The following is a 15,812-nucleotide window of genomic DNA, read 5'->3' as shown; positions in this document are numbered from 1 at the left end:
GTTTCCCAACAACTTGAAAAACATCAAGCAATTCAATTATCCTAAAATTGTCATCCAATTTGTTTCTCTGTGGGAGAGCTAGTATTCTTATGTCAAGAAGACCAAGAAATTATTTGCTTTTTGGAATATGTGAATCTCTTCCTTCCTATTATTGCTGAATCTCTGAAAGAATATCTAGGGGCAGCAGGGATGGGATGGGGACTGGGACCAGGGGCAACGGGAGAAGAGGTCAAATGAAGCTGGGAAAAAAAAGATGTTTTTCATTTCAAAGTGACCCCCAAATATCACTATTCAATTTTGCCAAATATGTTTTAAAATTAGCCTTTAATAAATTTTAGCTAAGTCTAAATAGACTTCAAATAACTGAACAGTTCAGGTATTTATTACCTTCCCTCCTACCATTCCTCAAATGTTTATGCAAATTAATTTTCAGTCAACCAAATTTGTAGACATTCATGAGTCTATAATAACTTAGTGTTGACGTGCAACATTTGGGGGAAATGTCATTCTTTTTTATGCCATTCATTAGGCATTTCGAGGGGCAGCAAGTCATTCATTCACTTAAATTGTAATGAAAAGCATTTAGTATTTATTAGTGTGTAGGAGTTTTGTTCTCAAGGGAGTATTTCATAGCTATTATTCATTCAATCTCAGTTTCCCTGGGAGGGAGGGAAAGGACGCCCAGGGAGCCAAAGTCAAAGAGTCGAGTCATTGTTCAGCTCCGTTGCAAAGGACTACTCAGTTTCAGCTAAACCCCTTAGGTTCAAGTTAAGATCCTCTGGCTAAGGCTTTTCTTTGTGCAACAGCTCAGACCTCACTTGTCTGGTCTCTGATCACCTTCCACCTCTAAGGCCCTGGGAGGCGTCCATGGAACATCTTCCACCGGGTGCTTTTTCCAGACCTCTTTTCTCCAATCTCTTCTTGACTTCCTCAACTCCATCATTTTAAACTATGGCTTCTTGTGGATCATTCCAAAATCTGAATTCCAACTGTCATTGGACATTTCTACCTGGAACATTCTAGAGAAAGTTTTGCAAAACTAGTTCTATAAGGGACTGATAGTAAGTATTTGAGGGTCTGCAAGATGTATGGTGTCCGTCGTGACTGCTAAACTCCTGCTGTTGTGATGTGAAAGAAGCCACGAGGCAAAAGTGAGAGATGCCTCTTTCAATAAAACTTTATTTATAGACACTAAGATTTGAATTGCACAGGGTTTTCGTGTGTTACAAAATATTATTCCCCTTTGATTCTTCAAAAATGATTTAAAAGTGGAAAAGTCATTCTTAGCTCTTAACAAAACAGGCGGCAGGCTGGACGTGGTCCTCCAGCTACAGCTCGCTGACCCCTGTCCCAGAGTCACGGCCACAGTCACGTGCTCCTCAGCCATTTACTCCTCCCTCCCCATTGTGATACAGTTTCCTCTTTAAGACCATCTTTATTTTTGTTTTAAACAGAGAGTTGTGTGCCATGTAATTTCCTGCAGGTATAGACTTCCTCTAGAGTGGGCTTAGGAAAGACAAATATTAACACAGTTTTCCCATTTACAGATAAAGAAGTTGAGACCCAGATTTGATTTGTCACAGAGTTGAGTGGTGCTCAAGCCAGCACTGGAAGACTCTTTGGGCCAAGACTCTAAATGAACTGTTACACAGTTATAGTCAATTACTATACTGCGGGTTTATATTTTTAAACCCAACAGAGAAATAGTTAGACAACATGATCAAGGTTCTTTTTAGATCTACTAGCCATATTATATTGCATCCCTTGCTATAAGCATGGTCTCTTGCCAGGCTGACGGCTGGTTGTGACACTTGCACTTGGCCTACTCAGGCAGCCAGGAACTGGTGGGAGAGGGGGAACAATGTTTACTAAAGCAGAGTTCCGCAGATGTCACTTTAAGGTTGAAGCAGAACTCTTCACAGGCATAAAGAAGATCAAGATAACAACTATCATAATCTTGATACTGGCAGAGAGTTAAAGCCCAGTATTTCATTTTAAAAAAATGGTGAGATACATTGGCTATTAGTTAACATATGTCAAGAGAGAATGGATTACTTTCCTGCAGCTAATGCCTATTTTATCCTCTTAAATGTCTTGTCTCAGAATTAATTCAGAGTTCTGAGTTCTACGAAGAGGACTATATCATATTCCCTTAGTCTTTATAAGGTAATGAAGGTCCTAGATTCTTTCATAACTACCTTTCCAATTCTAGGATTGTGAGAAATGAATTCATTCCTACTTTGTTCAGAGCCTACATGTTTGTTTTGTAGCCATGGGCCAGTTTGGCACTATTTATTTTGACCTTCATATTTTATATTATTTTGTTAAATTCTATTCTAAAGGAAGAACAAAAAAAAACTAAATTGGGCGGGAGGGTATAGCTCAGGCGTAAAGTGCATGCCTAGAGTGCATGAGGTCCTGGAGTCAATCCCTGGTACCTCCGTTAAAATAAATAAATAAACCTACTTACCTCCCCCTCCTTGAAAAAAAAATCTAAATTATAAATGTTATTTTACTTTGTGAGGAAAACAAAGCGAACCACAAATACACAAAGAAAAATATTCAGCGAAGAAGTATCATTAGATGAGACATCAATTGTGCTATAAAAAACAAACCGTGAACAGGTGTGTATGATTCTACCCTCATTCCAATTTACGTTTTTGTTTTTTGGTGTTTTTTTGAAATTCAATGATGTTAACCTGGCTTTATGCTTCTTTCATGATTGTATTATTGAGTGACCCCTGGACGATCTTGTTTCTTGAGACTGCATTTGGTCACAAGCAGAATTTGGCCCTAATTAAAAGGGGATTACATGGGATAGATACTATTATCAAAGGAATGTGCCTCTGAAGTGGGTGTTCTTTTCCTTGTTTTCCTTTAACAGATATAATTAAAGCCAGAACATATTACCACTTTCAAGTAACAACTCTTTGGAAAATATGTCTGGCTCTGGTAAATAGATTTTTATGTTTGAATGGAAGATTAAATTAGCCTTACTCTTTGGAAAATATGTCTGGCTTTGGAAAACAGATTTTTTTATATCTGAATGGAAGATTAATTTGGCTCTATCCATATCTTAATGCATAGAGAAATACACTCTCCGAATCAAAGAAAAACATCTAGAGTTTTGTTTTCTAAAGAAAATTACTTTTTGCTTTTATAGTTTGATTATTCGGTATATTGAGGTAAAAAACTTTACAGTAGGACACCTTATAAAATAACTTTTTGTAGTGGTATTATCGAGTAGACTAAGCTGCTGTAAGTAAAAGAACCCCAAAATTCAGTGACTCAAAGAACAACGAAGTTTATCTGTCTCCCAGGTCACAGTCCAAGATACGTGTCCCAGCCGGGTGGGCAGCCCTGCTCGGGTCAGTCACGGGAGACCCAGGCTGGCAATGGCTCCGCCAGCACCAGCTGGCTCGCAGGGCTGCCCTGGCCATCACCATTCCAGCTGGCTAAGTGGGGGAGAGAGAGAGTCGCGGGCCAGGGAGATCCTTTTAAGCAGATAAGGCAGAAGTTCCTCGAATCACTTCTACTCATATTTCACTGGCAAGTGTCCAGCCCCACAGCCACACCTAGCTCCGAGGCAGCCTGGAAAACACAGCCTCTCCATGTGCCTGGGAAGAGGGGACGAGCAGAAACCCTGGGCAACTGCAGTCTCCACATGCTCTCTGAGTGTGAAAAACGATAAATCACCAACCACAGGCACTGCAAGGTCTCTCCAATGTTACATCGAACACAATAAAAATGTGAGAAATAAACAGGTGAATTTTTTTTTTCTATTAGGAAACTAGTGAACAAGGTAAAAACCAAGGCAGGTCTCTTTGATTTTATGTCACTACATCAAAAAGATTTTTTTGTTTTCTTTCTTTCTTTCTTTTTTTTAACCAAACACACAGAGGAAATAACCAACTTAAAATAAATCATGTTCTAAAAGCTAGGAATTCATTTTCTCACAGAAACAATGTTCTGAAAATGGCCAGGTTCCAAAATCATTTCAAAGGGGCTCATTTACCTCCTGTGGTATGTCTGCAATGAAAGCTACTGGAACACAATACTGTACTGTAGCATGCAAAATGTGAGCTAGAAATCATTTTAAAAATATTTTAATACGGAAATTAAGTTTAATTAGAGAAGGATATGGTGGGAGAGTGGGGAGTGGGAAGTGAAGGCTTTATTGCAAAGTCAAAGCGAACTTCCCAAAGTTTCCTGGCAGTGGTTCTTCAGATTGAAAACACACCAAAATGTGTTTTCCTCCTTCAAGGTTTAGGGTAAGCAAAATGAATATGCTTATCAGCCGTGCGTGACAGGTAGATTTGGAGGGAACAAAATGGGAGGGAGAATATAACGGACAGAGGTGTGGGAGGAGGGGAGTCTAATAAAGTAACCAGGCAAGAAAAGCGAAGGGAGGTAAAGTCTCACGTGCTCCTGTCTCTGTGTCTACAAGGATATGGAAAGAAAAAGATAAGCAGAGGGAAATGCCAAGTCCAAGGTGGAGGAGAGGAACCACGATGGACACAGGCGTGATCTCCGAGGGGGAAGGATGAGTTTTTTCCCTGGTCTGACCTCCAGGAATTTGATTACTGCCTGCAATGAGGGGCTCGGATGGGGAGAGGCAGCGTGCAAGCCACCAAGGGTAGAGAAAGAATGTTCACCAACTGTGAGGAATTTGGGGAGTGACTGACTTCTATTTCATTTTTCCTTAACTGGCACAAGGAAAGTTCGTGGTTTGAAATTAAAAGGAAAACGTTATCAAAATGCAAATTAGAAGAATCTTCGTGGCAGAAGAGATACATCTGAATGGGGGCCCCTAAGAAAATGCCCTGTATAAGCCTCTTTTACATCTTTCAAGCACACGTTTTCCTTCTTTCTAGCTGTTCTCTTTCAGCACGATAGCTCCCCTACTGCTTCCAGCATGACTTTCTGAAGATGCTTGATCTTGAGTGAAAAGGCAACTTCAAGCCGCTTGTTCTGGGAGTTAAGTCCTGTGTCTTAAATACAGTGGAAGGCTGTTCCCCAGAGGCTGACTACCTGCTCGCAGCCCATTGATCGTGGAACTCACCGAGGGATGCTGGCTTCTCTTGCGTGACAACGGCACGTACTGTAATCAGAGGGACATGACATTGGGCGCCTCTAAAATTGCCCCGAATTGCTTTCAAAGCCGTACTTGGTCGAACTGTGCCACTGGCCACAAGGAACCGTCGCCGTGGGTGTCAAAAGCCCACTCTGCCGCTTTAAAGCCCGAATACCAAACAAAGGTTTCTTTAACTTCTGAAAATGAAAGCACCCTTCGAAAGTAAACACAAATTCTCAAATTGACTGCACACTATTTAATCAAACCCTTTGTGTGGTTTCAGAGAATTATTAATACAGCCCCAGACACGCCGGCACAATTTCACTCACAAACTTCCCTTCCAGCCTATGGTTGTGTTGACTATTTTGCAGAGAGATCCCCAAGGTTTAAGAGACAAGGGATAGAAACAGGGTGAAGTTTAATAAATACAAATGTTTGCTCGTGTTCCGTCTCCAGTCTTAACTCAGAGCCTAATTAGCTGCGTTATCTTGAGCAGGTCCCCAGACATCTCTGGATTTGCTTCCTCAACCAGAAATAGAAGGGATTGGATGAGATGAGCTCCAAGACCCTTTTCCAGCTCATCAGGCTGTAATTCAAATTTTTTCAGCCTCAGTTGTGCTGTGACAAGGGGCTTTCCTGGCAGTCCTGGGTCATGGGAGGATGAAGCTTCTCCTCCATGGCTACATAGCACTGCCCCAGACACCTCACAGTGGCTCCAGTTCCTTCTGTCAGAGGTCCCTAGGATGGGCGAGAGGCCAGTGAAATTCCAGCAATAAAGATGTTTGGAAAAGCAGCCATGTGACCCTTAAAGTTTTCCTCCACAGCCTGAATACCCTAAGCCAACTTTACAACATGATGAACAGGCAAGAAAACCTTCACTGCGGCTCCCGGCTCGGCCCCTCCCTGCCACACATCTAGTTCACATTCGGAATACTAACGCCATGTTGCCTGGTTTACGGGTATTTTTCATTTCGCCTGGTTTGCCAGTATTTTTCATTTGCAGTAATAACCTGAGTGAGGATGTTTATCAGGAGAATGGATCAAAAATGAAAACAAACAAGTATGTTTAGAAACTTCTCTAATATTTGCCTGCCTGGTACTGGTGCTCATTTCTGAATCATCACCAGGGCATCCAGCCCCCTCTTTCCGCACTCCTAAGAGGCTGGGTTTCTGGTCTCACACTTGACTTCTGTCCCACCAGAAGACAGAAGGGAAAGCATCTCAGTAAAGATCAGCCCTCCAACCTGAAACTTCTGGTTTCAGTAGTGCAGTTAAGGGTAATGGCGACCTTGACAAGGACCTACTGTATAGCACAGGGAACTATATTCAGTTTCTTATAATGAGCCGTAATGGAAAAGAAATTGAAAAAATATATATGTATGTATGTGTATGTATAACTGAATTGCTTTGCTGTACACCTGAAATTAATATTGTAAATCGACACTTCAAAAAAATTTAAAAAAAGAATCTTAGTGTTTTACTTATTGATACATGTGATTATAATACTATTGCAGTATTGCCTCCGAGTTTTATTGCATTTAACCACAATAAGAGCATTGGAGAAAGGAGATTTCTGAGGTATTTTAGATGGCAGAGGGTAGTGATGGCAAAATGCCAAGAAAGGGAAAAAGGAAGAGGAGGGTTATTGTACTGCTTTGATTCACTGTCTCCGAAGCACTGAAGTTGAAATGTACTAAGCGTTTGTTCAAAACCCCCGGCTGTGATCGCTGTGAATGTCTCCGCATGGGGAGGCACCCTGTGAGTGTCGTGGAAAACAGCAAGAGCTGACTGCCCACTTGCCCCTCAGCTCCTTTCTCTCGGGATTACTGCCTATCGTCTTCTGCAGCAATTTCAGAACGCGAACCAGCAACAACAAAGTCACCAAAATAATCTCACCACATTGTAACAGCATTTGCTAAATATACCCACAGCAACATGAACGAGACCATCATGGAAGAAGTAAAGGGAATGGAACTAACAATGTGAGTCTGTGTGCCGGGTCACGTGCTAGTATATGATGAAGCAAGAAGGTGAAACCACTTCTCTCATAATTCCTCCTTTCAAAGAGCTCAATGCTCAATGTACAAAACAAAACAAGTGCTTGGAGGGGGAAAAAAAAGGGATAATGGCTACCCTGTACTGGTGCCCACTCTAGGTCAGACCCAGTTAATCTTTCACCCACTCTATTTGGTAAACACTCATCATCTCATACCTTTTTACACATGCAGAAACTGAGGCCCAGACAGATAAATAAACTGCCCAAAGTCAGCACCACCAGCTCCACTCTGAAAGCTAATCCACTCTCTTCACAGTTTGCCTGGAGCCATTTACAGTGCTCTATTCTCTTGCCTTCAAGGGTGGGGTGAGGGGAGCCAGGAGGATGAAGGGTTAAAAAGTGACAGACCACATTAGAAGGCGTCAATACATTTCTTTCTCAAATAGTCTATCCTTTAGATAATTTCCTTCGCTCAGGCTCAGGAGCTCTGAAGAGTGCATTAATTTGCTTTTCATTTATCTAACAAAAAGACTCACTCGGGCACTTCTTGCACGCATAGTAACTACTGAGCTGGCTACTGGAGAGCGGGTTTGAAAGAACAGAAGGGCAGTCCAAGACGTGGTCCACACCCTCTGAGGACTGTAACCCAGTACTGGAAGCCTCTCAAACCTCCTTTAAACCCATGTTACGTCCCAATGCATCTTCTCTTCTGCTTATGTTACTTTCTGCCAATATTAAGAAATTAGGAGACCATCATTAGTGTATTTTCTTTCAATTTTAGAAATCTGAATTTTAATCATTCATACGACTTATTCACGATCTCTAAAATATGTCCTACGGGTGTCCTCGAGCTCCCACAGTAAACTATTTGTTACGTGCAAAGTAGTTCCTCCCCCGAATCACCACTTCTCTTTTCCAACTCCAGTCTCCTGGAAAGAGAGAAATTTAAATTACCTGGCTTGACTGAACTGCCATCCAGTCTCCAAAGGTTTCCCTTCTCCTCATCCACCCTGGTTTGGGGGTTGATTGTCAAGGTCTGGATTTTAGTTCCCATATTTCATTTTGTCTTGCTTGTTTTGCTCTTTTAAAGTTAATTTTTTTTCCTAATAACTTTTTATGCCCTTATTTACTCCTCTATAACAGGGCCAGACAGGACGAGGCCTCTTTCCTACACGGACCGCCAGAGTACAATTACCATTATTCTTTTATTACCAGAAAAGGGAAACTGACATGCTAGTCAGCTTTGATTAATTTCTGACACTGGGATTCTAGTAAATAGTGTTTTTGTTTTAAACAACACTTCCCTACAGAACATCAGGTGCTAAAATTAAAACACAGAACCAAAAAAAAAACCATCTCTGCCATGAGAAGAAAAAGATCCCCTTTTCTTGGCTTCCTCTCTGAAACTACCCAGGGCTGAATTGATTATTTACTTCCGTCTAGAATCACTGGAGTATTATGCAGTTTTTTCTGCAGTTTGACATGCTGTCATGACCCCTATTAGTACATGGGCTTCCCAGTTTTGTGGACAAGTAACACGAGGCTGTTTCTTTGTAGGGTATCCACTCTTTGTCCACTTATTTGTTAGAAAACACTAATGGCTAACATTGCTCACAGGATAATGACTTTTTTGGAAAGCAATGCTCAGAAATCCATATATAAATTGAATGTTAGGTGTTAAGTCACAGAATAAAGTAAAAAATACATACAGAATTACATGCACTGAAATATTCTGTTCCTGGTACAAATTAAGCCTAACTTAATTTTTTTTCTCTGTGTTTTTTAGCTGGATTTTGAACTGCTCTTTGGGTCATTATTAGAAGCTGGAGCAAGCCTATTCTGCCATGTCTCTTCTCTTTCAGTGGCACCAATTATTTTAATTTATGATTCATATATTCAGAATGTTAGAGCTCGATGTGACATTTGAGGAACTTCTGTAAATCCTTGCTATAAGAACAATGCAGCCCCAACTGGAAATGCCCCCCTCTTGGAATAAACATACCTGAAGGGTACACAGGGAACAGCGGAGGAGGAAAGGGGATGCCCATCAGGTGGCCGGATCTGCCAGCCAGTGCTGAGGCTCCAAGCACGGCCATCAGATCACACTTCCACTTTAGAGAGGTCCAGGAAGGCCACAGGGCTTGCCCGGGGTCACAAGACTAATGAAGGAGGACTAGCAATCACTGGGTCATTTCCTAGGATGGTCTCTGATCCAGTCAAACGTCCTTGAAAATGCACATAGTTTAAATCTTAGTCATAGTCATCTGTGGGTTATTTTCCCAGTTTGCTTGTAAATTGACTTGGGAACTTACCAGTCATTCTAAAATGGTAGGTTAACATATTTTGTTGAGTGAACAATCCTTGATGAGGAAGCTGGGACCCTGCTGGGCCTGTCGGACCTCACTCCTCACCCCTCGCCCTCAGGACACTTTGGGCACCAGGGGAAAGGAACCTGCCTAACTCAGACCTCCGTTTGCAATTTTTTTTTCATTTTTCAGTTTTATTAAGTAAAATTGATAAAATTTAACTGCACATATACAGTATATTGCATGTAAATACAAATATACAATATATTGCACATATTTTCTTTAATTTACATATATGTACTGTTCATTGTTTCTAAGAACAGGTTAGAGCTTTAGCTGTTTAGACTTACATAGTAATCCAATCATAAAGGACAGTCAAACGTGCTTATACATATCCAAGAAATCAATCATCTAAGTTATAAACAATAAGTAGTTCATTTGTGGCCTTTTTTATTTTTTAGATTCCACATATAAGTGATATCATATGGCATTTTTCTCTCTCTTTCCAGCTTATTTCACTTAGAATGACAATCTCCAGGTCCATCCATGTTGCAAATGGCATTATTTCATTCTTTCTTATGGCTGAGTAGCATTCCATTGCATTTATATACCACATCTTCTTTATCTAGTCATCTGTTGATGAACATTTGAGTTGCTTCCATGTCTTGGCTATTGTAAATAGTGCTGCTATGAGCACTGGGGTGCATGTGTCTTTTTTAATTATATTCTTCTCCGGGTATATGCCCAGGAGTGGGATTGCTGGATCATATGGTAAGTCTATTTTTAGTTTTTTAAGGAACCTCTGTACTGTCCTCCATCGTGGTTGCACCAATTTACATTCCCACTGACAGTGTAGGAGGGTTCCTTTCTCCCCACACCCTCTCCAGCATTTATCGTTTGTAGACTTTTTAATGATGGCCATTCTGACTGGTGTGAAGTGATACCTCATTGTAGTTTTGATTTGCATTTCTCTAACAAGTAGTGATGTTGAGCATCTTTTCATGTGCTTGTTGGCCATCTGTATGTCTTCTTTGGAGAGATGTCTATTTAGGTCTTGTCTATTTTTGGATTGGGTTGCTTGTTTTTTTGATATTAAGGTATATGAGCTGCTTGTATATTTTGGAAATTAGTCCCTTGTTGTTCACATCATTTGCAAATATTTTTTCCCATTCTGCAGGTTGTCTTTTCATTGATGGTATCCTTAGCTGTGAAAAAGCTTTTAAGTTTAATTAGATCCCATTTGTTTATTTTTGCTTTTCCATTACTCCAGGAGCTGGTTCAAAAAATAAACTGCTGTGATTTATGTCCAAGAGTGTTGTGCCTATGTTTTCCTCTAGGAGTTTTATACTACCTGGTCTTACATTTATGTCTTTAATCCATTTTGAGTTTATTTTTGTACATGGTGTTAGAGAATGTCCTAATTTCAGTCTTTTACACATAGCTGTCCAGTTTTCCCAGCACCACTTATTGAACAGACTATCTTCTCCATTATATATTCTTGCTTCCTTTGTTGTAAATTAACCGTATGTGCATAAGTTCATTTCTGGACTTTCTATCCTGTTCCATTGATTTATGTGTCTGTTTTTGTGCCAGTTCCATGCTGTTTTGATTATTGTAGCTTTGTAACATAGTCTGAAGTCACAGAGTGTGATTACCCCAGTTCCATTTGATTTGCAATTTTAATCTTTGCACCCGAACCCATGCCAATTCTGTGCTTCATCCTCCCAGATATTTTTGATTCTTGCTTCACTCTTTAATTACATATTGCCGTGGTAAAGAGTGCAGATTTTGAAGCCAGACTTCCTGGCTTGAACACCAGCTCTGGGAATCCCACTAATTAATGATGGAATCATTGGGTAAATTACTTAATATCTCTATGCTTTAGCTTCCTAATCTATAAAATGGGTAAAACAATAGTACGTAGCTGACAGGGTTATTGTGAATGTTTAAAAAGTTAATGTATGAGAGGCATTTAGAACAGTGCCTGGTATAGAGTATACTGAATCAGAAAATTATAATTCTTTTTTTTAAACTTTTTTTTTAATTGAAGTACCATCAGTTACAATGTGTCAATTTCTGTTGTACTGCACAAGGTCCCAGTCATGCATATACATACTTCTATTAGTAGAAAATTATAATTCTTGGCTTTGTTGAAAATATATTCTCATCTAAGAGCCTGTAAAGTATAATAGTAACAGCAACACTTACATACCAGGCACTGAATGCTTTACACACATTATTCCAGTTAATCACAGTAACTCTTTATGTGCCACCAATAATATTCTCTCCTCTTCTCCACCTTATTTTTTTTTTTGCAGATAAGAAAACGGGGGTCAGAGAATTTGAACAACGGAGTAAGAAGCAGAGTCAGGACTTAAACCAAGATCTGTCTTAGTATCTTCCCAACCTTTCTGAGAAAAGAGCCTTAGAGTTCTTCTGAAGTTCTTTTATTTAAATGGGTTGCCTGACCTCCCATCAGGTCAGGAAGACTGGGATCGCCACAGGGGCTGAAGAGCAGCAGCAGGAAGGGAAGGGTCTCTCCTGGACAGTGACAGACATAAGCTGATGACACCCTTAATGTCTTAACCAGACGACCTGCCTTCCCCTGTGTCACACGGCACCACGTGGGCTGCAAGGCTGAGGTCACTCTGACTCCTTGCTTACCCGAGTGCAGTATCAGGAAGTGTTCTGATGCCAAAGTGGTAGTTTTTAATCATTTCAATGTCAGTAGCTTTTGGACGCATTTATTACTACCCCAGCCTTAGAGTAGAGGGAACATCAATTCCTTTTCCAGATTAGGAAAAAAATTAGGATTTTGTTTTCTTCCTTCGGAGCCTACAAGTGGCCAGTGTTTGCACTCTTGGGCCACACTTACCTATTCTCAGTTGTCAACGTATCTTCCATGAGTCTAAGAGGGTGTCTTCAACAGAAAGTCTGGGGCTGAAGGGTCAGGGGAGGGAAGAGAAGGAAAGTCCCCAAGTTTATTAGGCGAACACCTGGGACTGCCTTGTCCCTGCTCCTGGACCACCTGTCCACACCTGTGTCTCCTTTGGGGCTCTCTGTCTGCTTCATTCACTCCCACACCGAACCCGAGCCTTCATCCAGCACCTCCCAGAATAGCTCTGCGTGCTCCCTGAAATTCAGGCGAATCAACTGCATGGTCTTTGTTTTCCCCAAACACCCACCAGTAGCCCCGCTGCTGGGCTGGGCTCGTGGGGCTCAACTGAGAAGGGGAATAGCATGGGAAGCATTTTTACTCTATTCCCTCACCCCACACCCACCATCGCATTTAGCTGTCAAACTGTTAGAAAATGTCAGAGAAGCTGAAGTTGAGTGTTTGTTATACGAAGACTGGTGGAAAGGCTGTTTGAGGAAATGCAAGTACAGCTCCAGCAGAGGGGAGATAGATAGAAATCCTGGTGGGCAGCCGAGGGCCTGACAGAGGACAGGGAGGCAGGTGAGTACATTTCTAGGGCCAGTGGAAGAAAACCTAGGGGAGGTTGGCAAGTGGGCCCCAGACATCAGTCTCAATCTGAAGGTCCCCTTGTCCCACCCCAGCCTCTCTGGTTCTAGCCTACATTTTCCTAACATCTTCAGTTCCGGCCCTGCGGAGCATCTCGCCTCAGTCTCCAAAGCCAGCACCAGCTGCCATGGCTTGGCACGAAGGGTAGGTGAGGAGAGAGGGAGTTCTCGCGTCCAGGCTGGAGGAAATGTGTTCCTCACATCCCCAGTTGTGCTCTGAGCACATTTTCCTCTGGAAACAAGCCACGGGGTTTGGCCTCTGCAGTACCTTTATTTTTTTTTTTTAATATATTTTTATTGAAGTATAGTTAGTTTACAGTGTTTGTCAATTTCTGGCGTACAGCACAACGCTTCAGTCATACTAGTAGTGGACTTCCGTTGTTACAGGACCGTAGGGCTGGTCTGGGGCTCCTACCCATATATGATGTGTACTGGATCCCAGTGGTACCCTTCCCAGGTCCTTCTCTGGGGCCAGTACATGCATCCTTGGCTGCTGTGAGCGTTGGCTGCTAAATGCAGCTGCCTCCCTCTCAGAGAATCACCTTTACTCTTGCAGGAACAGGAAGTGCCTTGCCTTAGGGGTTACCACCAACCCACAGCCAATGAGTGACTGATAACAGTGGTACGGAAAGCCAGTCCCTTTGCCCCAAGGGACGCACTCTGGTGAAATTCCTGCTCTAGAGTTCCCCACTGGGTCATGCTGAAGCTGGTCTCCAGCTGGGAGCACATCTTTACTTTATCCCCCTTGCCCTGTGCTACGTCTCTCATTCCCCTTCTCCTGACACAATACGTCCTTGCACCAGAATCCCTGTCTCAGGCTCTGCTTTCAGGGAACCTCTATTCCATACATTTATTAGAGGTCCTTTATGATCACCAGAGGTATGCATCTCTGGGGAAGCTAAGGGTGAGACGCAGAGCAGCTTGACAGGACCCTAAACGAAATGTGGACATAAAACCCAACTCAATTTACAATATTCCTGGGCCAATGCCTAATATCTGCTCTCTTGCTGATACCAACAGACCACAGTCTATCCAATCTGAAATAAAGATTTATTTATTCATACTCTAAGGTAATTTCTCTCTTACTACAGATTATGAATTATTATACTTATTAAGAGAATTAGAAGTACAGCATTTATTATTAATCAATACATTTGTTACAATTCTTAAAAATGTGGCTGGACGATTCTAAATTATTTTGTAATAACTATTCTTACTCTGATCATATAAATCTCACATTTTTAATCACTTATTGGGTTCTTTCCCCTCCATCAACTGTAAACTCTGCTGTTATGATTGGGTCCCTGATAAGGAGGCTCTGGTTAATCCAACAGTGTTATAAAACAGATGAGATTTCCAGTTTGCAATTAATAAAAAATATAATTAAAGACATACAGGCAAAGCAGAAGATAATTTAATCTTTCTGTTATGATTCCGAAGTTGTATTGGGGGCATCATTATAAACCTTAATTACAGCCCTAGAGAAATGTGGGGAGATGGGTGAGCGGCATTCAGGCTGGAAGAATGTCAGACAGTCCAGATTTTATTGCATGAATTTACAAAGAGGCAGCTTTATAACATCAGGTCCCATATTCATGGTTTTCCCCCCAGGAGACTGATCCTGTCACAGGCTCTTGTAGAGCCCCCATAGTTAATCCCAGTTGACTAAATCCATTCTCCCAACCTATAATTTAAAAAAAAAAGACTTTCACTTTCATTGGATTATCCTCTCAAAAAACTTCTACCTAAATAAGAGACCAATCATACTTTAAATCCTATTTCTGAATATATTTGTATTTATTTCTTTTGGAATACCCTGTTATAATTTCCACTTACAGTTTATGCTTTATTTTTGTTCTAGACTATACTTCATTGCTTAACAAAATACACTGATAATTACCCTTCTACCCCATCAAATCATTGGAGGGTCTTTTAAGGAGTTGTTTATGATTTGGTACCTACACATTTTATTATTTTTTTTAATATGTAACTATCATTAAATTAAAAATTGCTACAGATCTGAGAACCATTGGCTGTTTCTAAAAAGCCTCTTTATGCTGGTCAAATAAATTACAATGTTTATAGATCTTTGCAGTGTTTCAGTACGTGTGCAAGATTTTCATTAGGAATGGTAAAGAAAGCCATATTTACTTGCTTCCTGCACCCGTATACTGAAGAGAAGAGGAGAGAGAATTTTTTTTCCTTCCAAACTTGTCAGTAATAGTGACTAAATGAAGGCTTGCTAAGATAGGCTGAAGAAGTCTAAATGACCCCATTTGTACAAATTTTAGTATATGACTTCAGGCTTCAAGGTAGTCTTGATGTCACAATATGGTTGCTGCAACTCCAGCCATTACATCTGTGTTTCAGGCAAGAATAATGCTTGAGTTAGCCCTGCTCACATGTGAGGACACACAAGTAAGTTTTCCCGGAAGTCCCATACAACACTCTCCATCCACATGGCCAATACTTAGTAACCCCTATTTGCAAGGAAGGTTGTGAAATAAAACTTTCCACTGGGAACAAAATCAGATTTCTATTACTAAGGAAGAAGTGGAGAAAGGGAATGGGATAGGCATCAGCATTATCTGCCTCACTTCCTCTGTTAGTACATTTTTCCTCAGATGGACTGTGAGCTCACAGAAGGCTGAGATTACGTTATATAAATTTTTGTAATCCCAGAACCTAGCAAAATACCATATTTATTATGTTCTTATTATGTTTATTAATTAAGGAAGAAAATGGGACTCTCAGCTAGTTACAGATTAGATGGAAGAAGATCCAAGGCAAGTTTAACAGATGAGTAGGTGACATTAGCCGACTGCATGTATATGGTCACTCATTCATTTAATTGTTATGTCAGTGGATATTAACCGAGCTCCCAGTCTGAGCCAGGCCCTGTATCAGGCATGGG

At 41.0% G+C, this 15,812-nt stretch overlaps 1 protein-coding gene across 15 annotated transcripts in view; it reads right to left on the bottom strand.

Annotated features, from left to right (window-relative positions):
- Positions 1-15,812, bottom strand: part of LMNTD1 (lamin tail domain containing 1) — a 312,291-nt gene that overhangs the window by 292,209 nt on the left and 4,270 nt on the right. The window lies entirely within an intron of this gene.

The sequence above is a fragment of the Camelus ferus genome, chromosome 34 (genome assembly GCF_009834535.1).
Source record: "Camelus ferus isolate YT-003-E chromosome 34, BCGSAC_Cfer_1.0, whole genome shotgun sequence".
NCBI classification, from domain to species: domain Eukaryota; kingdom Metazoa; phylum Chordata; class Mammalia; order Artiodactyla; family Camelidae; genus Camelus; species Camelus ferus.
Note: the sequence above shows the minus strand (reverse complement) of the source record. Positions and strands in the feature narration are given on the sequence as shown.